At 41.0% G+C, this 12,158-nt stretch overlaps 1 long non-coding RNA gene across 1 annotated transcript; it reads left to right on the top strand.

Annotated features, from left to right (window-relative positions):
* The first annotated feature begins 1,486 nt into the window (after positions 1–1,486).
* LOC309366260 lies at positions 1,487–4,113 on the top strand. Its single transcript, XR_014166621.1, has 3 exons — positions 1,487–1,596; positions 2,332–2,398; positions 3,823–4,113. It is a non-coding gene; the product is annotated as an uncharacterized lncRNA (long non-coding RNA).
* Positions 4,114–12,158: the final 8,045 nt, after the last annotated feature.

Genomic DNA, 12,158 nt, shown 5'->3' with positions numbered 1-12,158 from the left:
GTCAGAACCCTAAACAGACCCTTCAAACTGCAACATTTTGTTGCAGGTCTCACTTGTCTATTATTATTTCTGAGGGAAGCATTCAGTTGTGCTCTTCTGATTCTTCTGTCACAGCAAGCATTTCAGCTTGCCAGAAGAATGATCACCCCTTCTCTCCTTGCACACAACCCTTAGGTTTTCCACTCCCACCCCAAAGCCAATTTGGGGGGGGCACATGAGTTGGGAGGGAGAGGCAGAAGCCCCACTGTGCATGCGGAGGTCCTGTGTTTATGCTTCTTGCGGTGTTTATGGCTTTGGAACTTGTCACATCTAAACCTGATTTTTGCCATCATCCCTTCTGGGAAACCTTTTGAATGCCACATACCAACAGTGGGTGGGCAACAAATGTGAATGTTTTGGTTTGTATAGGAAGCTAATTTCAGCATACTCACACACCTCTCCCCATCTGCACAGTCACACGTCTCTCCATGTTCTTCATCCAGGCAAACAAAAAGCATTATCAGAGTTCAAGGACATTTCCAGCTAGGCAAAAACCCTCAGAGAAGGTGCAAAGCAGGCCCGATGAGGGTGTAGAATGAGGCAAGATCTCCCCCAACAGCCCCCACCCTGGAGACTAGCAGAAAGTGCCATGTAAGCCATTTATGCCAGAAAGTCAGTCACAAGAGCTAACTGGTGTCTTCTATGCAGGGAAGTCTGACACACGTCCGTCAGACGGGGTGAGGTAACTAGTGTCCGTTTTTAAACTTGCACGTTTGCAGTTTGGGCAAGAAATCTGCACATGCTCGCAGTTTGGGGCAGACAGGACAGGGCAGGGGGGAGAGAAGGCTAGAGAAGCTCTTGTTTTTTGCCTGCTTCTGTAAAGTTCCACTTTCTTTGCTTGCTTGCTTGAGTAATATTGTGTAAGCTGTTTGTCACATACCATAAAAAGCAGGCCCAAAGAGCAAATGGGGCACAGCCTTTGAGAAATGATTCTCGCTGCTGCCCCTGCACAGGTGAATAAATTCTGACCTTCCTCTGAAAGAACCCGTGTCTGTCATTATTGACTGGGAAAACCTGCAACAAGGGTGTGGTCTCAACCGGCCACATTCTGCCTGAGGTTGTCCATCCTGAACCAACTCAAAGGCTGGAACTACGGGGAGCTAAGGACAAGGGCTAGTTTATGCTATTTCCCGCAACTCTGTGTTGTAATCAAAATATGCTTTAGTTGGGCCCAGTTGATGATGGCCAGGCAGACATCTGAGCCCATCTCTCTCAAAATGCTATTCACTCACTGCAAGCTCTCCAGAGCTAGGGGTCACCCAATGAAACTGACCGGCAATAAGTTTAAGTTCAAGCCAACAAAAGGGAAGCTTGCTTATCATGCAACACGTAACTTGCCCAGGGACCATGTTGTCACAATATGTTTTTGTGATGGCCACTGGCACGAGGGCCTTTAAAAAGGATTGCACTGAGAGAAAGTGAGCCCCAAGTTCAGCAGAGACAGGCAGGCCTGCATTGTGTAGTAAAAAAAAAAAAAGTAGCAAGAGTGATGGAGGGAAGCAATCGAAATAATGGCTCCTTCTTTCATTGGATGTTATAATCAGAGGACACGGAAAGGTGAGTGGGAACTAAGGGAGAAGGGGCCGATTGGTCTTCTATCTGCACTTTATAAAGGTTTCACAAAAAGACCGAACAATTGATTTCAGTGTAATGTTGGATTTTAATCAAAGCAGAGAATAAGTCAACTCTTTAATCAAGATTTTCTGTAATGGATTATTTTTCTAATTGGACGGGTACAGGAGACAAACGCATGGAACCTGGTGCTCGGTGGCATTCTTTAAATATTGGTAAACTCTCAATCTCAGCTGATTGTGAGATAAAATCTCTACTGGAGTAGGGCGCTCTTGGAGGTCACGCATTCAACTCCTAAAGCTATGCAATGAACAAGAGTCAGGCAACTATCAAGTTAATTCACCTCTGTAATGAAGACCATTCTCCTTGCTGAGACAGTTCATTGATGGGTTAAACGATGAAGGACAGAATCAGGACATCCCCACAGTTTACTGAGTTTTCCATTGGCGTCAAAATCCATGGGCAAAATCCAGCAAAACTCAGTCACCGCATTGAATTCCCATTGATATCAACGAGAAATGCAACTAAACCCAGTCAGTTGCTCTTAATAGGATGAAGGTCCTCTCTGAGCCAAGAGTGCCTGTTACTGCTTTTATAAGTAGGGATAGTTACTCTCGTCTAAAGGCTTATATATAGTATTCAAACAGTTCTGAACAGATAGAACCTGAGATATCTTTAAGAGGGATAGGCTGACCAGATCATTCCATCTCAATCTCACAGGTCTATACTGTTCCATTCATTCCTGCTGTGTGGCATTGCATCCCATACCATCCCTTTCTGCCCAACTGTGAGTACTTTATGCAAAATTTGTATAGAAAATATACATTTTAAAAAAAAGCATACCAATGATTTTCAAAGGCATTCACCAGTAAAATGGCATAAAGGGCTGTATGGGCTGGGACTTTGAACAAGGAAGTCTTCCTGGCTCTGCTGTGCTGTGTCCCATCAATCTTACCTCTTGGTTCTTTATTTCTGGCTCTTCTTTTATCTCTGACATTCTGTCCTGTTGTACACATGCTGTTCACTTGTATATGAATTGGCCCACTCTTTTGCTGGCTAGTGTCCATCTATGTGTGCTGTGCAGCAAACCATTTTTTTCACCAGTTAGTTTTGAGGGTAAGAGGGGAGACTTAGGATTGGTGAAAAGTTTAATGACCCTCCTCCAAGGTTTACATTTCCGTGCATTGTTCACATACAGCTTGCAAGTATTTATTTCTTCTGCCTGCAGCACAGGTACCATTTTATTTTTCCAAACAGGGGGGAGGCTTTCCTAAGGAAATCTTAGCCAATTCAGGGATTACATAGGTCACATCCTGCAGTCAATCAGATTTGACAATATGGATGATGTCACAAAGCCAAAACGGAGTAAGGGCTGGAATGCAAAACTTCCTGATGACACCACATAGCTGATCAGATCCAAAGGCTCCCAGCTCTTCCCTGCTTCTACCTTCCAAAATCCTACACAGCTCTCTCCTGCAACATGAGTCTCTTCCAGATCCACTATCTCTGCTCCCACTTGCCCAGATTCTTCCCTCTGATTGATACTCCACTGATGCCTCTTGGCTTGACTCTGAGAACACAATTGCCCTGAGCCCTTCCTATAATCCAGTTCTTGTGTCACCTGCCAAACTTCAGCCCATACGAAGGTCCTTCAAATGAATCCCGCCATGACATCGCATCACCAAAGCCAAGCTGACAAAATGAACAGAAACCTTTTTCCAATGGGCTCAGTTATTACAGTTCTAATCTAACAAATGAATGGGGTTAGCCAGCACTGAAATCCAAGTCAATCGCCCTGAAGCAGCATCTTGGCTTCCGTTTCACTGCTTCTGGATAAGCAAAATATGGCAGTCTTTAAGGAGACCGGTGTATGAATGGAAAGAGCAACCATTCACTGGGGCTGTTAATTAATTAATTAAAACATTTCTCATATGGCTAAATCTATCTTTCTATCATCTATCATCTATCATCTATCATCTATCTATCTATCGATCTATCATCTATCTATCTATCTATCTATCTATCTATCTATCTATCTGTCTGTCTATCATTCATTTGGGTTCCAATCCTATTCCACTAGAAATAAACCCTACTGAATTGAGACTCGTCCTGGATTTCACTGTTAGTGCATGAGTGACACTAGGTTTCTGAAACTGCAAAAAAAGAGGACGCTATGATGACTCTCATTTTAAATACCCTTACTATATGTAGGCTACAGAAGCTGTGATATATTGCTGAGAGAGGCAGGAGCAGAGAAGAGGAAAGTAAGTCTTCAACCACCAGTTATGTCTATGTTTCATCCAGAAAGTATAGCCAGAGACATTTTGGCAAATTTTTTAAAAATCTACCCGGAGAGAAATGTTACTGCTGAAAAAGAGGATGTGTCCTGGAAAAAGAGGACACATGACAACCTTAGTAAATACTGCAATTCTTTTGTTTTTACATCTTTGCAAGGGAGGAGGATGGGAAAAGAACCAAAACAACTTGGCCCCACCCATGTGACCCTTTCCCCTTCCATGTGACCTTATTGCACCCACCTATATGGCCTCATTGGCCACAGACTGCCCCACTAGGTCCAGGGGCTACCAGCCACAACTGTTTCCCTGGGTTCAGGGGGGGGATGTTGACTTTTTGTCTCCTATTTTAGGGTGTGTAAGTGTTTTGCCTGGTTTTTTTTTGGGGGGGGGAGTTCTGAACTTTGCCAGTTTTCCTTCTCTGAAATGGGTATATTGTGCTGCTCTCAACAGTTCCTAAGAGGGTCAAATGTGCTCCAGGGTCCCAAAAGTCTGGGGATTCCCTGACTTTGTCCAGTACAATCTACTTTTTTAAAAGACACCAGAATGATCCTTGTTTCTTATCCATCATTTACAACTGTGTCAAATATTATATTGTGATTTCTTTCACATGTCTAATCTCACAATTGAGATTCATGTTATATGTAATGGAAGACTTTAATAACCAGGTAAAAAGTTTTAAAGGACCTTGGATGAAAAACACTGATAAAAAATGCATTGTTTAGGGGACTAAAAAAGAAAGATTCTTTTTAATATTAAAAAAACCTATAGCCACACGCAAAGAACAGTCTCATCTTTTTACTGCAAAAAAAACCCCGCCACCAGTTTAACATTCTACCTGTGGCATTAGCTATAAAAAGGATACTTTTAAACCCCTAAGTAAGTAGGACAATAGTACCCTAAATCTAATAAAATGTGACATCAGATATCAGAAAATATGATTTTCTGCCAACCAAGCTGGTAAGCTACTTTATGTGACACTTTTCAAAAAGAGAACATTCTTCCTGCGTCTCTTAACATTGTGTCTGAAGGGGGTAAACTGCCGGTTAGGGGACATGTGTGAGGATAAAAAAGGCCTCTGTGTAGCTGACATGTTGTCCACTCATGTATGGCTCCATGTCACCTTATTTCTGCTGTCACAGAACCTGAGGCTAGTGCTTGATGCAATACTAGATTTCCCTCCCATCCTCCTGTCTCACTCAATAATTATTTTGTCTCCTTGCTTTTCCGTGTGTGTGTGTGTGTAAGGTCTGTGCAGAAACGCTTTGCATTGGTCTTTTGGCTTTATTGCTACATTCCCAAGGAATCATGTACCTAATGTAAAGCCCATTGATTGGAATGCAAATACTTTAATTGGCTATAATTAAGAGCAGGTCAGGATACAAAAGTCTGAGAACTGCAGAATGAGAAGCACTCCTGAAGTCAACAAATTTTTGTCAGGACAAGTTTTGTTGTTGTTTACTGTCGCAGCAAATTGTTTTCTCAAAACTTATCTTTTGTACCACGAAAATAAATAAAAACATTGCTTTTTTTAAAAAAAATAAATGTTTGGGGGAGTTTGATCTTTCGCAATGAAATCAACCTACACATAGGTTACTATGAACTCAGTATATTTATATTGAGTCAGACTGCTAGTCCACATCACTCACTAATGTCTACACTGACTGGCAGCAGCTCCTCAGGGTATTATTAGACAGGGGTCTCTCCTAGACCTACCTGGAGATGCTGGGAATTCTGCATGCAAGGCAGATGGTCTACCACTGAGCTACAACTTTCCCCCAGTACTTCTCAATATAGGGTTAGGAATCATAGAACTGTATTGGAAGGGACCCCAAGGATCATCTAGTCCAACCCGCTGTAGGCAGGAATATGCAGCTGTCCCATATGGGGATCGAACCTGCAACCTTGGCACTATCAGTACCACACTCTAACCAATTGTTCCCCAACCCTGAATAAAGACTCTTTCATCCATTGTGCAACACGTATCTTACAGTCTTGCTATTACAGTCATATACAGGCTAATACGGAAATGACTGAGAACTTCAAGTCAGGCAAACCTAGAAATTACCGCAAGTACTGTAACATTTTCTATTATAGCCAAACTAACATTGCGTGTAGTTTGATGTCCCCCAAATTTGTGTTTCTCTCGTACAATTATATTCGGGTGCAGGGGGGTCTTGCCTCTCCAGACCCAGATTACCAGGTACAGTTACTACTTTGTCCCTAGATGCTTGTTTCAAACATTTCTATACCACCCTTCAACCAATAGTTCCTAGGGAGTCCAATTAAAGGTATTAATTAATTAAGTAACCTGTTAAGAGCGCTTAGTCTGTCCCAGATCTACTCAGACAAGAAAGAATGGCATTAAATTAATGGAAGGCATTTCATAAGATCTGCTGCCAAAGCCCTATGTAGACAAAGAGTTTTTTTTACAACTCTTGTGTGAAATTGCATGCCATATGCCTTTAATAAGGCATGGGAGCTCCTCACCTTTTTTCTCGTTTTTATTTCTGTAGCCTTGTTTTCAAGAAACTGGAACCCTGAGAGTCATGGATCAGGATTGCCGTGCTATTCCTTAGGAGTCCCCATGCCCTTTTTGTTGAAGTGTGAGCTGCCTGTTTCCATCTGAGCTGGTCATCATGACTTATTCTGGATTTATTTATTTTATCTGCACCATCAACAATTTGGTTCCTGGGTTTGTTTTCCTCTTCCCTCCTTATCCCCTTTTCCTTTTGTGTCGTGCCTTTTCCCATTGTACACCTGAGGACGCAGGTTTTGCGGGCAAGCCCACTTTGGTAGCTTTTCTGTGCAACTACTTTGCATAAATAAATAGATAATTTGTTTCCTATTTATTTTTAATGACCTTTATTCCTTAAGGTGACGACTCTATGAGGAGCTTTGACTTATCCAGCTTGTGTTGCTTCACGTTATCTGCATTAGGCATTTACATTTCTCCCTTTATGACCATTTTAATTACAGCATCCCAATTTCGGCTCCTTACTAAATATGAATGAAGCAGATGAAGTGTAGCCTAGCTGGAGCATGATGCTGTTTAACGCCAGTTACTATCTTTAGCCGAGATGCTGGGATTCATTCTCATCTCATTTGCTGAGCGCTCTATCATTAAAGTGTCATTGAAAACTGACACCACTTAATTTTAGCAGCTTTCAATTCTCGTTTGCAGCAAGAATAGCTTTAAATGGAGAGGAGTGCAAATTACAGAGAGAAGGGATATTTTTACACTGCACTCAGCATTTTATCAAACAAAGCTGCCTCGCAGGGAATAGGGAACAATACGTTATAAAAAGCCAAACTCTCCTCTGGTGCTGATAAATGGGCATTTGATCTTCCTTGTGTTGGCTTCTGTTTTACGGACTGCTTGCGGTGGCCATAGTCTTGGCTATTATATTAGCGGAGTTGTTTCCTAGCCTCTAAGATATCTATATAAATATAACCATATATAGATGTGGTTTTCAAAAAACTAAAACCTCTCAGCTCAGTTCCTTTCGCATCCCCTGGAAAGAATCTGTGGTTCTTTGCAAAGCAAAGTCTCATATGGAAAATTTTACTTCCTAAGCCCGTTAATTGCTTTTCTTCTCATTACATTTTTTTAAAAAAACACCCAGTGGGAATTGAGGGGCACCAGGAACTGGGAATACAGACAATGTTTAACCCCCTTCAGTTTGGTTTTATTCCCTAATTGAATATATACAGAGAGAGAGAGGGAGACGGGCTGCGTTTGGAGACAGCCGCTGCTGTTAAAATGCTGCGCCGACCTTTGTAAAGCAGGACAGAAACGGCATTTGTTTTCAGGACCTGATTCCTGCTGCAAGCATCCTTTCGTTCATAAGACTATTGACCATTTCTCTCTGTTTCTAAATTAAATCGTATTTAGGGGACAGCCCATACAGTAAAAGGCAGTCACACAAAGAATAATTTACTTACATTGAACTAGGTGCAGCCGACATCAAAGTTCAAGAAAGATTTATAATGCAATGTAATATATATATTATATCAATCATACAAAATAGGAAGCATTTCAAATGTATGTCTATATATGTGTTCATATTTAGTCCCCAGATTTAATTTCTTGTAGAGGCCACTCTCAGATCTGATATTATCAATTACTTGAATGCTTTTCCTAAGAAAGAAAGAAAGAAAGAAAGAAAGAAAGAAAGAAAGAAAGAAAGTCTGATACCTTTGGAAGGCTAACAATGCAATGCCACTTGTCATATAATTTGTTATATAATATTATGCATAACTCCTATTAGCTCAGAACAAGATCACATTAAAGTTTGACACTTTTTACGCCCCATGGGAGAATGAAACACATGCTTATTGCTGAAATCCTTTGCACACTCACTTAAGAGAAATACCCATTGTGCAACAATGGGATTTACTTCTGAGGAAACGTGTCCAGGACTGAACTGCAAATCACCCCCTTACGATATCAGTGGGACTTGCAAGAGCTCAATTTAGGCTGACTCTGCCGTGCCATGTGTGTGCTGTGACAATGACATGCTCATATTGAATTTGATTTGAGGCCACTGGGGATTTTTTTTAATCTACGTGATTTGGGGAACTTTACAATTTTCTGTTTTGATAATTCATAGTTCTGAAAATGGGTTATATTTTAACTTATTATTGGGTTGTGTTTGTTTTTTATGATTTATATTGCAATGGCCATTGGCTACTACACTAAAAATCTGACTGATTGATATAATTAATTTCTTTATTGTCTGGTGGTCTAGATTAGATTGCCCTGATTTTTAAAGAAGTCACATGTTCCTTCTGGATTTATTTATTTTTTGGGGGGGGTGTTTAGCAGATTTGAAGAAGTGCCTTTTAAATTAATGGGTTGAATTGGAATAGTTATTTACTTCCTAAAGTATTAGAACTATCACTCTCTAAAAACTTTAGAATATAAACATGGATGGTATAAATTTTGCTTTATTTTTATTTTGGATAATCTGGCTGACATGAAATTGTTTAAGTTAACATACCACAATTCCTTTTGGTTTATTTCAGTATTTGTATACTGCTCTTTGATTCAATTCTTAGTAAAATTGTGGTTTACCATAAAATTCAGCTGAAAATACAATTTAACTAAAATAACTATATATAATTACAAAACGATTAACAAGGCTGCTTGTTTCGTTTTTCAAATTGTGCCTGTTTTAAAATCTGTTTCAATTTCAATTGAAAATATTAGCCTTTGGATCACCAACCATTCATGTTTCTTTTGTATATAAACATCATAAAAAAATTCATGGTTTGATGAAACATTGGGGGGAAATGCAACTTAATCTCTACATTACATACATCATATTCAAAATTTCATTATGTTACTTTATGTGAATTCCTGAGTCAGAGATGGGAGGAGAGGGGGATGTTAAAATTCAAACCCGTTTTTGGAACTCATAAAACTAATGTAATGCTATGTGCAAGGTAAGTTTGAAAATTATTTTCACCTCCAAAAAATTCCCTCTGACTCATATATCTTTTCCCAGTAAAATTCTATCCTAAATGATATTGAGTGCAGCTGAGCAGAATGAGGTATTCCAAAATGTCTCACTGGGAGGAGCATCTGAGGATCCAAAAGTGAGGTCCGGGGGGGGGGGGATCCAGTAAACCAGGTTCCAGGTAAGCAAATAGGAAAATAGGGAACAGGTGGGTGCTGAGTTGAAGTCACTGTGGACCAGCCTGCCAGCATCCTCTGCCTCTTTCCTCTGCCTTCGTTGGTTAGTTGGTCTACACTCGCCTTGTGACACGTGGAGTTTTCAGGTGACATCTTTGCTCATGTGCAATGTGTACACATGGCCAGGTCTAAAGGCAGCCCTGTTTAGGGAAGCTTTTAATATTTCATGCATTACTGTATTTTAATATTTTGTTGGAAGCCGCCCAGAGTGGCTGGGGAAGCCCAGCCAGATGGGCGGGGTATAAATATATTATTATTATTATTATTATTATTATTATTATTATTATTATTATTACTCTTGCGGGACATACCAGGAGAGGCGGTCCCGTAAGTACAAGGGTCCTAGACCGCATAGGGCTTTAAAGGTCAAAACCAGCATTGAGTTTATCAAGTGGGGTGGCATCCAGGCACCCACCCACATGGGTTTAACAGAGCAGACTTAGAAGCAAGTTCTAACATTGGTCAGGCCAAATTTCATGTTCCGTCCATGTAAAAGGCTTCTGAAAATATGCTCTCTTTGGTTTCATTTATGGCATTCCATAACAACTGAACAGTTTACAATAAACAAGTAAAAAAACACAACTGAAATACACAGTAAAACATAAACCCACAGGGGGTACATAAGTACAAAAAAAGCAGAACTTAGTGCACCCCCCAAGTTAAAAACACATTTAAAATACAAAAGTCCAGATTGCAGAGGTTACTGCTTTGAGGTTTTATTACAACCAAGCGGTATAGAAATGTAGTGAAATAAATAAACAAAAAGCTCTTTATCTTCTGGTGAAAAGTGCAGAAGGATAGTGCCAGGCAAGACTTCCTGGGAAGGGCCACTACTGAATAGGCCCTGTCCTTGGAGATATCCACTTGGATCACAGCCTCTGAAGAGCTGCCATACTTCTGGTACACAAAGCCATATTCTTTTGGTTCCCCCCGCCCCCCGTACTAGAATGAACAAGGCAGGCTTCATGGAGAGCACAGTTTGTTACAATATTGGAAGAAGCAAATTAGAAAATGGGGTCCACTGTTGGGCTCACCTGAACAACAAAAATAAAGTATGGGTAGCTGTATTTTGAACAAAATATTTTAGAACCATTTCACTAGGAAAACCGTGGTGATTAGTGGAGTGGTTTTTGTTTTTCATCTCTCCAATGAGTTAATGGCATGATTTCCTTAATCCAGAGTTCTGCATTTTCAGAAGGGCAGAAGTGGATCTCTTGCACATGAGACTGCATAGTTCATTCCTCAGCAGGTAAGGAACCAAACTAAGATGCAGGTGCATCCGCTTAATAGGGCAGTTTTTGCAGACAGAAATCTGTGTGTGCATCGAAGCTCCTGAACCCATTAAAAACAAATAAATCAAAGCAAATACTGATTGACTCTAAGTAACTATCCTCAATACAGTTAAGCCAAAGAACTTGACTTTAAGCCAATTTAGCTGCATTTCTGCCAATGGAAATAAATCTGTTTAAATCACAGGTCATCAGTTTAAACAGTTTGGGGAATAGTCAGTATATAAGTGAGTTGCATTTATAACTGTCTCTGAGCGTTACATTCCACACGCCATCCTCTTCATATAAAATGATAATTCCAACTGTATTTCTTTTTACCCAAGTTCCCATTGCTTTTTTTATTTGCAGTTGTCTTTGAGAACCAACGGGTACGTGCTTTTCATTTCAGATAGTTCAGTGACTTCTTTAAGTTCCTCTTCTTCAGAAATATTGATTCTATCTTTTCTCATTTTTAAAATAATGAAATTATGGCATTCATTTATCATTCAGGCTTCCTTTCCTTGTTCCATCTCCCCATCGGTTTTTAGAAACTGTTACCTGGTCAGCTGCCACAGTGGGGTTTTTCTTTCTCTCCTAAGCAGGTTAAGTCCCCCCCAATTCCCATGGCCAGCATCTTGTCTGCTGCTTCACTCTCTCCCTGAAGAGGAAGAAGAGGGAGAGGACTTTTATAAGGGACAGACCAGGCACCTCCCTCCATAACTCTGTCCCCATTCCAAGTCTCCATTTAGGTATGCTACCAGTCACCTCCCTATCTGTTTAATTTTGGCAGGATAAGTTGCCTTATTTCCACTTGGCTTGGCCAATTTTAGGTTGGCTCTTAGCCCCCCTCCCACTCCCCAAACCCCTTACATCAGGGATGGAGAACCTGGTGCCCTATAGATATTGCTGGACTGCAGCTCCCATCAGCCATTGCCAGCATGGCCAATAGTCAGGCGCGATGGGAGTTGGATTCCAGCAACACCTGGAAGGCCACAGGCTCTCCACTCCTGTGAACCCTCAAGCCCTCAGGTATAAATGCTCTTCAGGAACGCGCTAGGGCTGCAAGCACTCAATCAAGGTGTGCAAAGGAGGATTCATCAGGGCTGTGCAGCCCTTGCCTCAGCCTTGAATTTCCTCTCTCCCACTCTTCTAAGAATGCCAAAGGGTCCAGGACATTTTCTGCTTAGCCATCCAGCTCCCAGGGCTCTGGTAGCAGCAGGCCTTTACAGCTGCACCAAGGCTGAAATCTTGGCATGGCTTTTAGTCACATAGCATGCTCTCACACAT

This window comes from Podarcis melisellensis, assembly GCF_964234715.1.
Source record: "Podarcis melisellensis genome assembly, chromosome: 3".
NCBI classification, from domain to species: Eukaryota; Metazoa; Chordata; class Lepidosauria; order Squamata; family Lacertidae; genus Podarcis; species Podarcis melisellensis.
The sequence above is the reverse complement of the archived record's forward strand: the minus strand, read 5'-3'. Positions and strand labels throughout refer to the sequence as shown.